Below are 18,831 nucleotides of genomic sequence, written 5' to 3'. Positions count from 1 at the left end.
CAGTGGAACAGTATAGAGATGCAAACATTAACTCAAACATATATGGTCAATTAATATTCGATAAAGGAGCCATGGACATACAATGGGGAAATGACAGTCTCTTCAACAGATGGTGCTGGCAAAACTGGAGAGCTACATGTAAGAGAATGAAACTGGATCACTGTCTTACCCCATACACAGAAGTAAATTTGAAATGAATCAAAGACCTGAATGTAAGTCATGAAACCATAAAACTCTTAAAAGAAAACATATGCAAAAATATCTTGAATATAAACATTAGCAACTTTTTCCTGAACACATCTCCTTAGGTAAGGGAAAGAAAAAGAAAAATGAACAAGTGGGACTACATCAAACTAAAAAGCTTCTATACAGCAAAGGACACCATCAGCCGAACAAAACGGCATCCTACAGTATGGGAGAATATATTCTTAAATGACTTATCCAATAAGGGGTCAACATCAAAAATACATAAAGAACGCATATGCCTCAACAACCAAAAAACAAATAACCTGATTTAAAAAATGGGTGTAGGACCTGAACAGATACTTCTCCAAAGAAGAAATACAAATGTCCAACAGGCCTGTGAAAAGATGCTCCACATTGCTAATCATTAGGGAAATGCAAACTAAAACCACAATGAGATACCACCTCACAGCAGTTAGGATGGCCAGCAGCTAACAGACAAGAAACAACAAATGCTGGTGAGAATGTGGAGAAAGGGTAACCTTCCTACATTGTTGGTAGGAATGTAAATTAATTCAACCTTTGTGGAAAGCAATATGGAGGTTCCTCAAAAAACTAAAAATAGAAATACCATTTGACCTAGTAATTCCACTCCTAGGAATTTACCTGAAGAAAACAAGATGCCTGATTCAAAAAGACATATGCTCTGCTCTGTTTATCACCACACTATTTGGCCAAGATATGGAAGCAATCTAAGTGTCCATCAATAGATGAATGGAGAAAGATGTGATACATATACACAATAGAATATTATTCATCCATAAAAAGAAAAGAAATCCTCCCATTTGCAATAACATGGATGGATCTAGAGGCTTATGCTCAGTGACTTAAGCCAGGTGGACAATACCAAATGATTTCACTTATTTGTAGAGTATGAAAACAAAGCAAAACAGAAGGAACAAAATAGCAGTAGATACATAGACACTGAAGGGACTAGTGGTTACCAAAAGGGAGAGGTTGGAGAAGGTTCATGGGAGGGAGAAGGGAACTAAGGGGCAAAATAATTCATAAACAAAATATACATTGTTCATGGGGACAGTAGTACAACATGGAGAATACAGTTAATAACTCTGTAACATTCTTTGTTGATGGACAGTGACCTCACTGGAGGAAGTGAGGACTTGATAATATGGGTGAATATCAAACTCCTGTGTTGTGTATTTGAAATCATCATAAAATTGTATATCAATGATAACTTAATTAAAAAAACATTTAGAAAGGTCTTTTATAGTATTAATTATTAGCAAGAGTTTCCTAACTCTTTCAGCCCTTTACCTGCTGGTTCCCAAAATCTATTATGATTTTGTCTGGGATATAAGTTACTCTTACACTCACAATTCCTCATTATTGAGCAAGGCTTTTGTCTTTTTTTTTTATCATTTCTTGATTATTGGTCACTCAGATTGATGTACATATATGTCATTTTTGTTCTCGTCCAACTGTTAATGTACCATCTTGAGGGAAAAAACAGTTTCTACTATGCTTTTCTAACTTCACCCATGAACCCATCACCTCACTTCCAAACTAAAACATTGCCTAGGGATGGTCATTCTGCATTGGTAAATTTCCCAGTGTAGAATAATACCATGTGAGGAAGTTAGAACTGAGCAATCTGGGCTGTGCTCCAGCACTTATAGTCCTACACGAATAGATTTCTTCCATCTGATTGAGGTTAGTTTTTTCCTTTTTGCCTTTATCTAGTGCCTTGTTTTGATCTATCTCTTATTAATAACAATTTGAATAAGGATAGGCAGATACCTAGATATCACATGCCCCTCAAATAGTTTTCAGAGACATTGTCAAACCAAAGTTAGCAAAGATCCATTTTCATAAAGGAAACAATCAACACTAATGCAGCTCCTCTCAGTAAAGAGAGCATTTATAATAGCATACAAAACAATTAACTCTTCATCTTTTTAAACATTTCTTTCCAGAATAGGATCTTTGCTTTAAAATTTATAATCAAATGGTGCATTAAAGTAATTTTTCTTTACTTCTAGGAAAAAGGATAGGCTAACTTAAAGGTTTTTTCTGCTAGTTTATCAAGTTTTAAAATGCTTTAACTATTCTTAGGTAGAATATTTAGTTTTAGCTAGATTGTTTATTACAGCAAGTCAGAGAAATAGCTATTTCTTAGTATTAAAACAGTATCTTATTCTCTTCTGAGTAATTTTTATGGTATACTTAACCAGTAGAGGTCTGGCAGTTAGTTAGTATTAGTTAAATGAATGATTTGGGTCAGTGGAATTATTCAGTTATATCTCAAAAATCTAGAACTAAGCAAACTGGCAAGCCTAGCCCTCGATCAAAAAAAAAAATTACAGAGGTCTCTTAACATTCATATGTGGAACTTCCTACCCACTCTGCCATTTTTTCTATCATGATGTTTGAATTGAGTTACCCCTCTCTACTTTAGGGCTAGACTCATTGGCTTGAAGCAATCACAGTCTGGTCCCAGTCTTGTTCCAGGGGTGAGAAGAGCCCGTCCATGTAAATAAAGTACACTTCAAGATTTCTGTGAATACTAGGACAGGTCTCTTTAACACTAGACTTGATGATATGACAGTGAGGGAGTTAGAGATAAATGGCATGGCATTTTATTAATTGGAGGGGCATGGAATAAGATCAGGGTCTATAAAATGAGTAGAGCCTGAAAACTGATCCTGGAACAGCTTTGTTTCTGATCTGGAAACAGATCACCCCCACATGGTTTGTCTGTTACCCAGTATTCTTCTTTTTTTGTGACATAGAACTTTGTTGCATTTCCTGTCACTTGCAGCTAAAAGAATTCTGATTGACTTAGTTTACTCTTAGGTATTTTTTTAGTTCTTTATTCAGATATTTGTATCTTCAGTCTATGAACATTTTTGAGAGCCCCCATTTTGTGCTTTTCGAGCAAACAGTAAAGAAACAATACTTTTGAAGGGGAAAAATGGGAGGCCCACTGCCATTAGTCAGCCATTTAGTCAGTGCATATTTCTTAAACTTATCAGACTAAAGATTATTGAAAGCCCTGGACCACATCTTTCTTTTTACGTCTTTGTCCCCAATTCCTAGGGTATTTCCCTGTACATTGTAATTGTTCAATGATTATTTTATGAATAAGTGGTTAAAACAATTAAGGGCATTATACGTAGTAGGAAAAAAATCTGGATTGATACTGCCTAAAATATTTGATAATTGAAGAAAAGCAGATTTATGTTTAAGATATTAAGCCAGACATAAGAGTAAATGGGTAAGGAAAAAATACTATTCCATGATAATGAAAAATTACTTCACTTCTCTGAAACTAATCTGTAAAATAATTATATCAGGCTTAAGAATTTTTGTGAGGATTTAATGAAATAATGTATGTAAAGTGTCTGTAAGAGCTCAGTGAATGTTAGTTACTATTAATGTAATGAATGAATGATCAACCTTGCCATAATTTAATAATTTTTGGTTATTACTGCACAGTAACTTTTAAATATTGTTGAAAGTTAAATCTTACAGTTAAATTGGACACTAATCATATACAAGTTTGGATTTACATATTTCATTAAGTGATCACTAATCAGATTTCAACATTGGATATCCCAATTTAAGAATATTGCTGGCAGCCACTTTTATAGAAGGACAACAGCAAGGAAGCTGAAAATCTTCACTGGTTTATCCAACTATACTAATTCTTCATAGTGGATTAGGTATATTAGAAAATAATTAGAATTAGACTATCAGTCATAAGACTCAAGAATATTTTAATAATAGAAGACTAAAAATATGTGTAACAAAATAGAAAATAATCCACCAAAATTGATATTGACAGTTTAATAAACAATTTAATTGATGTAACCACATAGTTATAATACAAAGTAATTCTGTGAAAATATACAAAAATGGCATAAAATTTATAACTAAATACTAAACAAATGTTATCATTATTATCATTATGGACCATGGAATCAATGAGCATTCCCAATGAGTTAGTGTGGTGTGTATTAATAATACATATTTATTAACATATTCAAACACATACCATAATATCTATCACTCATATGGACTAAATCACATGATATAGACTAAATACATATTTTCACTTATTATAAGGTTACACATGTATATATGAATATAAATGCAGATAAATAGATCGGTAATTGTAGGAAATAGGTTTTTGGAGATTTTTTTTTTTACTTGTGTGGTAGGCTGGATTATTTGCTTCAGTTATCTCCTCCCACCCCTGCACTCATATGCATGGCAACGTTTCAATTTACCTAAACTCAAAAAAAGGAGTATACTTCCTTCCCTACCCATTAATTTTGAACTCTATCATGTGACTTGCCTTAGCCAATAGATAGAACATGATGTATTTGTACACTCAGGCTTTCCCTGTAGTTCTTCACCATCACCATGAGAAAAATATACTCTGAAGAGCTACTGCTCCCAGAAGGAGAATGAAGAGCATATGAAACAGTCATCCCAACAAATCCAAAGCCATTTGAATAAAATTACTGTGAGTGTTTTTTGGAGCAGTTTTAATGCATCAAAGAATAACTGATAACAATTTAATTCTCTTTCTTTTATGGGGCTTTTTAAGATGTGTCTTCCAGGAAATCTTCCCTGTACTTTTCTCTCTAGGCTGAAATAGATACCTCTCCTTTTGTCTGTATATTTGCCCCCTCTTGGGGCATGTTCTTTATATGATAATAATAGTAATAACAATTTATTACTGAATTTACCACAATATAATATAATTGCTCTTTACTTTATTGTAATCTTTCACCAGACTAATTTTCTTAGGGCAGGAGGTGTATCTTAAGTTTTTTTGATAAAGTCTGTACCTTATATATAATAAGAGCCAAGTAAGAATAAATTAATTAATTTATAGGAATAAGTCTATTATGCAGTGTGAAATTACAATGACTTTGGAATGGTACAATGCAATCTCATGGTAGATTGACTTAGTGGTCCCCATTTTCATTTCATTACAATATGCATGCATACCTTTACCATGTCTCATGGTGGGCAGGTGGTACTTCATTAGTCCTCAGTTTGGGGCTTGAAAATTTAATTAGCAATGGCCTATTAACTGTTAGCTGATGTGACACAAATGAAGGCCCAAACAAAATCGAGCAGCATTTGTTTGTCCTCTTGTGCTTCTGTTATTTTCATGTAAAGAACATGTCCCAGGTAGGCCATTAGTCCCACTAATCCAGAAAAGTTATATAGCATACTTGGACCTAACCTATCACTTGGAGCCCTACTCAGCCAAAATCAGCTAACCTCCAGCCCACTCACAAATGTGTGAGCAAGATTAATTATTTGTTCTATGCTTCAGTCATGGCAATAGCTGATGCTTATCTATGAGAAGTTTTGTTTTATTTCATGTGATTAATTAATAAATAAACCACACAGTTCATTTTATATTCACAGAGAAATTTCCCAATGCCTACAAATTTTCATAATCAAAATCAATCTAGCTTGCCATATGACATAAAGCAAATACCATTGACAGAGTTAAATTATATAACCATAATAGCATATGGATGGTTACATTTGTAATTGATTTTAAGCTAAGAATCACATTATCTACCTTCTCCTCTATATATGTATGTAAGCATGCATGTACATATACACACATGCATAAACATATGATCTATCTGATAAACTAAATTTTAGGTATGTGGTCAGCACTACTGTTTATTTATTCCACATCATCCATTTTCCTCCTTCTTATAGTATTAGGCACAAGGTCATCTAGACTAAAAGAAATTTCCAGTCTCCCTTCAAGCCAGATGTGTTCATGTGCTAAAAAATGATATGTAAGTAAACATAATCTCTCCCCTCTATAAGTAATACCCTTAAAAGAAAGGGAAATTCCTTTCTTTCTCCTTTCCTTTTTATTGCTAGCTAATATTCATATAGATGATCATGAGTCACCTAGGAACCCAGAAGTGGACAACCCACGAGATAGAAAGAAGCTGACTCCTTGATTACTTTGTATAACACAACTTCCATACCAGGATGGGCCTTTAATTTGTGTGAGGCTCAACTTTTGTTTTTTTAGGCCACTGGTTATATTACATTTGAAATACATATCACAAAATGCATAGTATATATCCTACTTATATGAGTTACTCTAACAAGATTTTTTTATTACAAAATATATGTTTGTTAATGTACTTGTGCATTAAGAAACTGGAGGTTTATCCTCTGTACTCTCTTGTCTACAAATGGAAGTCTTAAGAGTTCAATAGTGTTATTTTGCTTTTGCCCTACTGAGCCAGTTGTCAGGTCTACAGTCTTTCCTGTAGTAGGTAGTAGATGTCAAACACACCTCACCAGAGACAGTGGTTGTAAATAATTCAAAGATTTGCTGCTTAATCAGGCATAGGGAAAATATAGAGTTCCCTGGGCTTGGAGACCTCCAAAGAGAAGAGGAGAGAGGAGAGTAGCAGGAGAGAGAAATACAGGATGGGATACCATCTGCCTGTGTTTTTGAATACGATTGAAGATTGACTAATATTGGTTGATCCTCTGAATAGAGAAGGGGTTATAGGGTGGGGACGGAGATCAAAGACAGGCAGTGTGGCATGCCTTGCACACAACTGATTTATCCAGCATAGCCGAAGTGATTTAGTTGGGGAGGAACATCTTGACAGTTTTCTCCCTGGTGGTGACTTTTTGCTCAACTCTTTTTCTCCCAGGTATGTATCCCATTTGGCCCAATTTAAAAAGTTTAACCAAACTTGATTACAAGTAGGGAAGAGTGTGATAGTAATTTTATGTATCTATTTGGTTGGGCTATGTTACCCATATATGTGATCAGATATTATTCTAGATGTTTCTGAGAGGATGTTTTTGCATGAACATTTAAATTGGTGGACATTGAACAAAGTGATTGCCCTCCATAAGGTGGATGAGCCTCATCCTATCAGTTAAAGGCCTGAATAGAGCAAAAGACTGACCTCTTCTGAGAGGTTTTTCAGCAAAAGGCCTTCAGACTTGAAATACAGCATTGGCTCTCCCCTGGGCCTCCAGCTGGTAGGCCCACCCTGTGGAACTTGCCAGCCTCCATAATCAAGCCAATTTCTTAAATCTCTTTATAAATGCACATCCTATTGGTTCAGTTTTTCTGGAAAACCCTGATTAATACAAGGACATAAAACCAAAATAGTAAATATGAAGTATGTCCATACTCATTTTCAAGGAGAAATTTCTATTCCAAATGAAAGTAAAATGATTATGGTGATGACACTGATGGTGATGATAATTGCAGGTTAGCTTTACAATCGTATCGTAATCCACTTTATTTAAAACCTCACAGTATTATATTGTCCTTAGCATAGTACCAACTATCTGTCTTGGCACCTATATGTTATTTATTAATGTATTCATCAGACGAAACTATTGTGTATGGTGAACAGTTTAACTATAAATCAAATAATTTGCCATGATAAATAAACAGGAATGTTTACTCAGTAAGTTTTACCTTCAGTTTGGTCTGGAACCAGTGGAAAATGCTCCTTTGCACTAATGAATAGATTCAGTGAAGCTAGCCAAAGCACCTGCCAAAAATACCTTAAAAATGTTCCTTTTTCAGAACCCAAAAAATTAAAAGTGTTCAAAACATTAATTCAAAGTACTAGGGGAACAAGCACGTACCTTGTGTTAACCAGTGTTTATATGAGGTGGGAATTCAAATTACTGAGGCTTAATTGTATAGGAATATTTGGGACCTAGCAATGATTTTTGGGTAAGGTGTTTGGATAAGGCACTGCTCAAGTAAGTAAATGTCTTTCTCCCATGCTTTTTAATTCAATAAAACACATTTCTAAGTTTCCCCCTTTTTTGTGGGGGAAGGGATGCTCTTATATTGCACCAAGGAAAACAGGAAATGATGACATTGATGATGATGATAGTAGCTGCTTTCAGATTTGTAGGTTGAACGTGAATATTCTCCAAGCTTCAGGTGGAAACCAACTCAAGGTGGGACACACCAAAAAAATCTCTTCCTAAAGATTTGGGTCCTCCATGTTGATACCTATCTTTACCTTCTGTCTCACAGGAGGGATGACTAATATAAATGCCTCTCCTATGCTTTACAGCCTATTGACTCCCATTTCTTCAAGAATATTGTTTCACAAATTATCATTTCTTTCCTCATAGCTTCACTTTATCATTCTTCACTATTTCTTTCTCTTCAGAAAACAAACATATATAGTTGATTTCTCCTGTATGGAAAGAAAACACCCTCCCTTAGTACCAAGGGAACTCAATTGTGTTCACATTTTTATTTTACAGTCAAGCTGCTTAAAAACGTTATAAAGGCTTGCTTTCTCCATCCTTTTATTGATTAATTCAGAAATATTTCTAAATCAAGTTTAGATCTTGGACTTTGCATATATTATCAAATTTAATTATTAATGGTCTGACAAAATATATGTAGATAGCCCCTGCTGCCAATTTATAGATGAGGAAGCTGAGATTGAGAGAGCTGAAAGGATTTGCTGAAGGTAACCATAATCCAAAGGCTGCCCGCTAAAATGCAGATACTGTCATTCTCCCCTAAAATTGTTCATTCACTTCTTACTCTGTTACTGTTTTTAGGCCCTCATCAAGCTCTTGAGTCACATTTTGTTGCTCAGCTCTCATGATGTGTGTGAAGTGGATGCTCCCATTCATTCCTCAACCTCCATGGATCTTCCACATTCCATTGAAATTATTTTTCTCAAATCGTGAATGATCTGTTGAATTCCAGATCCAGTGAACATTTCTTTTCCTTTCAATTTATTTCTTTGTGGTATTTAGCATATCTGAGCACTCTTTGTAGAAGTTTTCATAATGTTAGTTTGAAAAAAGCTTGGTTTACATTATATTGTAATAGGAAAATTAGAAAATAATTTCAAAGTAATTATATAATAAAAAATCAGCAGTAATCCTACCATTCAGGGATGATTACCATTATCATTTCACTGTATATTCTTTCAGAACTTTTTTCTTATATACACACATTCATATATATATGTGTTTGTTATCTCACGATTTCATAGGTCAGAAGTCTGGATTGGCTCAGATTTCAAAAAGCCAAAATAAAAATGCTGGCTAGCTGGGCTTTCATGGGAAGGTTTCAGGAAGAATGCACTACCAAGCTCATTCAGGTTGTTGGTACTCTAGTTATTTGTGGTTGTAGGACAAAGTCCTTATTTCCTTGCTGACTGTCAGCTGCAGATTGTCCTTAGCTACAGAAGGATTCTTTCTCCTAAATCTTAGTGCCAGCATCAGTGCTAAATGTTTCTCATGTTTTGAATCTCTTAGACTTCCCTTTAGTCAGTCTTTCTGACCTATTTATTCTGCTTTAAGTGGAACTTCAACTAGGCATGAAAGAAAACATGTTAACTCTGGAATTCACAATTAAAAAATCCACGGGGACACAACCAAACCTTCTATTTTTCTAGGTGATATTCCTTTTCCATTTTTTTGTAAGAAGGGGAGCATATTAAGGTGTCTGGTATATTTCCTTTCATTAATTCTGTCAAATTCTTTTAGTTTCAAGGTACAGAAACCAACTTAAACTAGGTTAAGTAAAAAAGTTGTTTATTATAAAGTGATGGCTGCCTGAAGATTTCAAAGAATGAAAGTGAGTAATATTGGGACCTAGATTTGGGATGTCAGGAACTGAGACCACTCTTTGTTATTCCCAGTATCCTTATGAACTTAAAACTCTGCTTTCTAGCTTTCTACAAGCTGTGTAGCTACTGTTTCTTTCTAACTACCTTCTAAGCTATTTTGTGTGATATCCATTACAACTGCCAGCAACCACTCTAAATTGTGACTGCTCAACAGCTGTTCTTATCAGTAATTGATTACAGTCTCTCAGTTTAATTCTTGAAAGATTCAGATTTGTCATTGAGCTGCTGGTACCTTGATAAGTTTTGGGCTAGGTGATTATCATAGTTGGACATGAGGAGGTTCGTGAGGTTATAAAGGTCTGTCTTTCTAGAGTCTGGTTATAGTAGATTCTAGAAAATAGGTGTCTAGGAGAGGAAATGATAGACATATCTAGTATACTTGTTAAGAATTTGGAAAGTAGAGTTTTAAGGAATAAATAATACATAATTACTATTCTTAAATATTCACAATTAGCATTATATTCTATTTCTTTCTAGTCTCATGCATTTTTAGAATTATGATCATATATGTGTGTATACACTCTTATTTTTGCTTTTTTGTTATTTCTTGATATAGCATAAAGATTTCCGTACATCATTAAAAACAATAAAAGACAAACCATAAATGGCTGCATCATACTAAATTATTTGGGTATTCCCCTAATATTGCAAATTTAGTTTGTTTGCAATATAATATATATGAGTTTGATTAAATTTGTTGTAATTTTTTTCTGCATTTTAGCTTTTAATTTTCTCTATTGTAGATTTCTGGGATGTAATAAGCAGAGTATGAAAATTTTTAAGTCTTTCGATTTTTGTAAGTTATTGACAAGGTTCTGAAAGGAGCATATCATTTTACAACACTGCTTCTGTAAATCCTTTTTACTTATGATCTAGTGACGAACTCAGGAAAAATAATGCTCCTGATAATATGAGTCTTGTTAAAATTTACTTCAATAGCAAAGAGAGAAAAATCTAGGTTAGTATTTTGGCCCTAACTAAAAAAACTTTTGTTTTATGAAATAGAGACAGATCATGAAAATACTAGCCTCTTTTTTTTTGTGAAGACCTACTGATTGAAGCAATAATTTAATAATTACATTTCTTTGCAATAATTTTCTTCACTTCATTGCCTCAACAAAGCCTGAACATAATGTGATGAATTGTTTCAAATTGGTGACTCTATAGATGTGTTCTCGTGCTTTTTATAGTAGAAAATTATTTATGACCTTTCCCACTCTGTACTAATATTATATTGTGTTATCTAACCTAAAATAATTACCTCATCAATAATTGGCATCATATTCTCTGTGTCCTCTACTGGATGGCCACTCTGATGTCTCATAATCTTAAACCCTATGATTAATGACTTTTCTAGAGGAACCTCTTTAGAAAGTGAAGCAATAGCCTGAGGATTGAAGGACTGGCTCTGAAGTCAGACAGATATGGTTTCATATCGCACATCTGTTTCTGTTGTATATTAGTCTGGATGACCTAAAGTTAGTTATGCAACCTGACTAATCACTTTTTTTTATCTGTAAAATAGGGATAATTCCAGAACTCAGCTCATGTTGTTGTTACAAGGAATAAATGAATTAATGCATTAGTTATTGGCCCATAGTAAACACCTGAAATATTAGTTAATATTACTGATTTAATAAGCTAATAAATCCTAGTCATCCACCATTTACTTTTCTTAACTTTGAATCTCTGAAGTAAATATAAAATTCAGTTCCCACTTAAGCTTTATTTTCTCCATATATTTTCAAATCTTTTTGGATTATTGGTTTTAATGATAAAACTTCCTCTGAATGACCATAATGTAAATTGGAAGTCCATCCAATATTATTAAACCTTAGATTTTTTTTGAGATCACATCATTAGTAATAATTAAAGCTTAAAATTAACATTAAATTCACTCCATCCATATTGCTTATTTAGCAGTGCATCTGTGTCAATACACATAATGATATAGTACAGAATATATTAAAAATACCATCATGTACATATTTATTGTTAAAAGCAGTCAATTGTCATCATAAATGAATACTGAGAAAGAGCAATACTGCCCCCAACGTTTGGGAGCTGCCCTGATAATACCAACCAGGCTTTGGTGTTCCTGTCAACTGGCCTGACAGTCACAGCTAAGTATTGGTATTCTTTTTTTTAACTGTAGAATAAGTTCAGAGAACACCAACATTAGACAAGGCCACTCTGTGACTGTGATGGAACAAGACAAAACAAGTCTCTTGTATAATTCTGTCTGAACACAAACAAAATGCAAATATTTGTGGAAGTTATAAGTCAGCAAATACTTCTGTTTCCTAGCTAATATGAGTGACTGTCCCATTACCAATTATATATAGCTTTAGCTCTATCTCTTCTATACATAATATTTATTAGGATATCAAATTATAATATTGTCCTGCTTTCTGACAAAAATCATATTAAGGCAGCCCCCTTTGCACTCTCCCCGAAGTCATCCAGTTATAGCCTAAATCCTATACTAAGTCTTTTCTATCATCCTCTTACAGAATAGTCTCATAGTTCTCCATAGTATGCATTCTCTCAACCCACATGAAGTAATTGACTTAACTTGTTCAACTGTAGGTGTGTTCCTGGTGGTCTTTGGAGGACATTGACATAACTTAATCAAATTGTTCTTTACTTTCTCTAAGTGTCAATCTACTCAGATTTTCTTTGCTCTTACCCATCAGTAATTTTTATGTATTTTGTCAAATAGTGAGTGAGTGTTATAGTTAGTTCTTTAATATTAAAACTTCAAAAATTTTATGTAGTTTATAGCTTCAAAATGTTCAGTTCTTCAGATTAGTGGTTTCTGAGGCAGGGGATGGATGGGGTGAGTGAAATACATCAAGGCTGTCAAAAGGTACAAACTTCTAATTATAAGATAAATAGGCCCTGGGGATGTAATGTTCAGCATGGTGACTATAGTTAAAAATACTGTATTGTATATCAGAAAGTTGCTCAGGGAGTAGATTTTAAAAGTTCTCATCATAAGAAAACAAATTATAAATATGTGTGATGTATGTTAAATAGATTTGTGGTGATCATTTCACAATGTATAAAATATTGAATCATGTTGTACACCTGAAACTAATATGTAAGATGTGAATTATATCTCAATACAAAGAAAATTTAATTCAGTTATTTATGCATTTAGTGATTGTCACAAATGTTCTTTTATATTGAATAATATCCTTCAAATATTATGCTTACCAAACCAGTACTCTTGGGTACCATTTAATTTATTTAAGATAAGTTCATTTAAGAGCTCATTAGAGCCACATTCTGAATTGAAATACACCATTTAGTAGCATGCTGAGATAGTTAATGGTTTGTGATTTCAGAGTACAATGTGAAAATTTTATAATGCTGTACTTTTTAGTAGGACATAATAAAACATATTTAGTTACACTAATTTCCATGTTGAATTGCTGCCTAGAGTAATTGTTTAATCACTAGTTCTAAGGAGAGTAATATATAACAAGACAAACATTTAAGTAAATGGAGCCTTTTAATAATCTGCTATCAATTACAAATTCATTTTAGTAGGGAAAACTTTCTAATGAATTCCTTTTCTACTCTTTCATCTCAACCAATTGAACTAGTTTGGGCAGTTTTTTTCTAAATTCTCATATCAAAATGTCAGAAAGTAGAAAAAGAAATAATACTATTGTACTTATTGTAAATATAATATTTAATCTATCAAGGATCAATTTATGTCTTCTACTTTGTCATAAAAAGTATATATGACAGCAATATGAGATAATCTTTAATGTTTAGAATAGTTATTCATCTAGATGAACAAGAATATGCTCAATGGAAGTGCAGAAATTTCATAAATTATAAATTAAATTTATTATTAGGTCAACTAGATCTTTAAATTTACCACTATAGGTCAGCAATATTAGGCCCTATTCAAGGGAGGCATAAGGAAATAAGATAAATACTCTTTAAGCTGCTTTTTATAAGACATAGTTATTCCTAATTAAAGGGTAAGAATTGATACATGGGAAGGAATAATAATGGGTATTTATTGAGCAAGTACCATGAATCAGGAATTGTTAACATGCTCCATATGTATTAATTCATTTCAAGATCACCTCTGAGAAAAAGTGATGCAGTTTCTAAGGGCTCACCCAAACCATAGCCTTCTCTTCCTTTTCAGCTGCGAGTTAGCCATTTTCCAGTTTCCTTTGCAGTTGGAAGTGGTCATATGACTGAGTTCTAGCCAGTGGAATCTGGAAGTGATCTATGCTCCTTCCAGGTCTGGCCCATAATACGCTTCCACATGTGATCATCCAGACACTTTTTGTCCTTCCTGATTACAGGAATGAAGATGTTTCCTAGGATCCTCTTGGAAGGCACATGTTAAATATGGAGCACTTCTTTCTTAGGTCACTGGCATAGGATCTCTGTTGTGTAAGTCAGACCTAATTGCAAATAGTTATAACTCAATGTATGTGGTAAGATCTTTTAATTCTTAAAGGAAAACAGTGTCCTTAAAATCACACCTAATCACATGTTGTACATGTGATTTAACTTCTCATCTTTTTTCTTTTCATGCTGCACATTTTCAGAGTTGTATATATATTTAATCTCTCATAATTTATGGCAAAATACTGTATGCCGTAATATATTTGGATGTTTCAATAAATAAATGAGCTGGGATTTACTGCATATGTTTCCTCAGATTTATAAAACACTTGGAAGAGTATTATACCAGAGGTAAAAACAAAGCATCACACAAAAAAAACTGCTTAAAAATGTAATTATAGGCCAAATTCCAAGGGAATTTTTCACCTTTGGTTACTAAGAACAGAGAATGAGTTAGTTAAGAAAGATTGTTAAAGATTTCATTTTGAGATTTAAATTTTAATCAGAATATTCTTTTTATTCTTTGATCTCTATTATCTGTAAATTGTTGAGCTCCTTAAAAAAATTATATTACCTTTTGATTGTTTCTGTGTGGCTTATTCAGAGAAAAAATAATATTAAGTTAGAACTTTAAAAATTGAAAAAAAGATATAGAAGTATGTATTTTGAAAAGATGAATGTCAGGATTTTAATGGTTACTCTCCAAAAAAGTATAGTTAATGTCTTTTACACTGGAGATGCAAGGGTTGAATGCCAATCTAAATTTGCATAAGCCTTTTTGGTGATTTTGACAGAAAAGAGCAAAAAATTAAAGATGGAATGATCACAACTCTTGAAATTTGTAACATACTTTAGGTATATTAGTTAATGTCTGCACATATGCAAGGTTGGCATAGCTGTTTATATGTCACCTCATTGAATTATGTATATTGTTGAAACTATATGTACTGTTACCACACAGTAAACAATGCAACTCAGCTAAGGAAGATGACCAAGTCCACTGAAATAGGTAAAAGTTTTAAAGCAAAGAGGCTGGAATGACTGAATTTGTGCCTACAGAAGATCATTATTAGAGTATTGAAACATCAATTTGTTAAAAACTTTCTGTTGTCTTTGAACAGAAGCTACTTAACTTTCAGCAAAATATAATTCAACTGAGGAGAAAAAGAAAACTATAAGCTTATTCAAATAGAAAAGCACAGTTATCACAACTTTTGAAATGGATATTAGGAACTTGAAAGACAAGTTACTGTAGACAAAAACACAAGGGTCAAGAAATGCTGCATCACAGCAATCTTGATGGTACAGATAACAATATTGTGTTGACTTCATGTTAAAAACAAATACAGTAGAGCTAGACCTTATGAAGATTTTCAGAATAAGCAAACTTATTTTACTAACACTTTCCTCATGAAGCATATTAAAAATCTGTCTAAATAAACATAAAATAATGTTTCAATAAAAATTATAAGTGAAAAAGCATTTATCTGCATGTCACTGGGAGAATTTTGCTAATATGTTGTCATAAAAGATAGTGGGGCATCTTATAATCAGAAGTGTCTTAGATTAGATATAATTTATTATAGTTTCTATAATCAAATAGTATAGTGTTTTCAAGCACTTTTTAAAAAATTATAAGCCAAAGTTTAAGGCTATATAATATTTATGTGTTAAAACTTGCATATTTTGGTTGATCCCTTTGCCCATCTGGTGTTACAAAAGTATTAAACTATCCCTCATTGAATCTACCTCACCCTACTTACCTAATAAAGAGGAAAAGGAAGAGTGGCTTCATTATCATAATCATGGCTCACAATGATTGAGTACCTCCTGTTTGATCAGTAGGTTGAGTGCTGTTTGTGAGCTACCTTGGATAACCCTAACAGAGATCTGTATAAGAAATCATATCAGTATGCAAATGAAGAAATTAAAGTTGAAAGAAATTATGCTCCATGTCACACACTTAGTATTCAACAGAGCTGGGATTTGAATTCAGACATTCTGACCCTACTGTCTGTACTTTTTACCACTATACCATACAGAAAGGCTTTATTTTGTTGTAATTAAAGCACAGATACAGAAGGCTGATTGGTTGGGTTAAAATTCCACTCTGGCACTAACCAGTTGTGTGAGTTTAAAGAAGTGATTTAACCTCTCTGTCTCAGTTGTTTCCTCTGTAAAATGCTGATGAAAATAATAATAATGCCATCTTCCTGATTAGGATGTGATAAAGATGAAATGAGTTAATATATGTAGAACTTTTAGAACAGTATCAGGTATATGATTAACATTATCTAAAGTTAGCTATTGTTATGCCATCTCCTTTATATTATGAATGGCCAAAAGAGATATTCTCTGTCTTAAAAGAAACAACCTGGTGATCACAGAAAAATCGATCAGCATTTTTTTATTTCTCTACTGCCCAATCCATTTTTACCGGAATGCCAAATAGCATGGCTCTTTTCCAATTGTTTAATTGAATTAAACAATTACAATTAAAGATCAGCAGTATCTTTGATGAGTTTTCCTGTAACCATATTAAACTTATTCTTTAAATTGGTATGCATTGGACCTTTTCAATTTCTCACTGACGATGGCAAATTTAAATTTAAAGTCACTTTATATTCCCTTCTTATGGAACTAGAAATGGATACTGTACAGTTTGTTTCATATTGTTAAAGACTTTTTTTAAAGTGAGAATGCCAAGAAAGTTTAAAAGGACACATTATATAGTTACAGAGATTACTGTTGAGATGTACTTAATGTTATAAAAATATAATGTATTATTTTTCCAAGAATCACCATGTTGAAATAAACTTTTCTCAATAGAAATAAGTTATTTGTTTTGACTCTAAAAATTGTTCATACTTTAAGAGTATTAGGAAATCATCTAACATAACACAGAAGATACATTATATAGTGACAAAAACCTAGATTTTAATTCTGGTTCTGTTAATTACTAGTTGTATGATTTTGAGTGAATTGTTTAGTTTTTCTGAGTTTCTGTTTCTTAGGAATCCCTGATTTAATGTCTATTTTATAACCACTTATGAGGATTACATGAGTAACTAAAATAAAACATCTACTACAGAGATTTTAAATTAGTTAACTCTACTGTTTTCCCACTACCTTACACCTATCCTTTGCTTCAAACTTTTTCAAGAAGTAAGGCCACAGCTAGGATGTATGGGCCAACAGGAAAATATTGTGGTGTGATTTACTACAGAAATAACCTGTTTTTTTAAAAACTATGGAATTCATGGGCCTATATATAGGAGACTTAATGGTTTACCAATGAATATTTTATAGTGGATAGAGAAGAAGTACCTAAGTATTTCTTTTTTTGCCAATCACTGCAAATAAAGATTCTTCATTGGGTCTGGCATTATCCCTTCCCGTTTAAGTCTGGGAAACATTCCTTTTTATTCTTCATTGTCAAGGGTGTGATCTCCCATCACAAGAAAAAGTTAGCAACGCTTATTTTTCACAATGCCATGGTTCTTTGGAACATTTTTGTTGAAACAATCTAGGTCTTTTATCTGTGCATTTCAAATACCATTTACTTAATTCTGGTTCGGTCACTACTTGTTGTGCTCTATTATCCATCATGTTGCCATGAATACTGACTTACAATGCCTCTTTCTAAGAATGTGCTTCATTGCTGGTGGCATGAATGCAAGTCTTACTCAGGGCATGCAGGAAATACACTGATAATTTATTTTTCTGGTCTTTTTAAATTTACCATTTGGAATTTTATAGCATAAAATAGAGCAACCCATTTCCAACTATGTCTTCCCTTGAACTCTTCAGGCCACAATAACTGCATTCCTAAAATGTGATCCCATTCAATGTAGACTGCACCCTTACCTACATGCACTGGCAACAGTGAGAAGGAGAGATGAGGGACCTGTGGGCAAGCAAAAAGAGTGGCTCCATGTGTGCAATGATTGTTTCTCATCTGGAAAGGCTTAAAATTTACCTGGAAGAGCATGAAATTACTACATCAATCAACAGAGTGGACATTGATGGTTAGAATCCATTGGCATTTTAGAGCAATAGTTTCAAAGACCTTAGAGATAGGTATGACTACCTCTGGAAAATGCCTTAACACTTGGAATGGAGTATGCAGAGACAATGGAGCAACCACCCAGGGTGTCAGCAGATTCACAGAATGAATATTGTCTGCTGCTCACCCCCATCTTCCTTGGGTGGTGTTGACCAAAGTTGGCACTGTAGTTAGAATATATATAATTAATATTGTATGCACAGGACCATATGTACAGCTCAAGACAAATGTTTGGTGAAGGACTAATATAGCTCATAGCCTTGAAGTTGGCCTGTGTTTGACATGAGTGAATCATCAAATATTACCCTGCCAGCACCATTCTGGAGGCAAATTTAATAATATCCCATTAAAGAGGTACTGCTCCAACCAGCAGAAATGATCCACTTGTTAAATGACCTTCCAGAAACCAGAGTCCAGCTGTGGTTCCTATAGTTACAAACCCCAGAGTTTTGGTTAAGGCAAGTTACAAACCCC

The sequence above is a fragment of the Manis javanica genome, chromosome 4 (genome assembly GCF_040802235.1).
Source record: "Manis javanica isolate MJ-LG chromosome 4, MJ_LKY, whole genome shotgun sequence".
Lineage (NCBI taxonomy): Eukaryota > Metazoa > Chordata > Mammalia > Pholidota > Manidae > Manis > Manis javanica.
Note: the sequence above shows the minus strand (reverse complement) of the source record.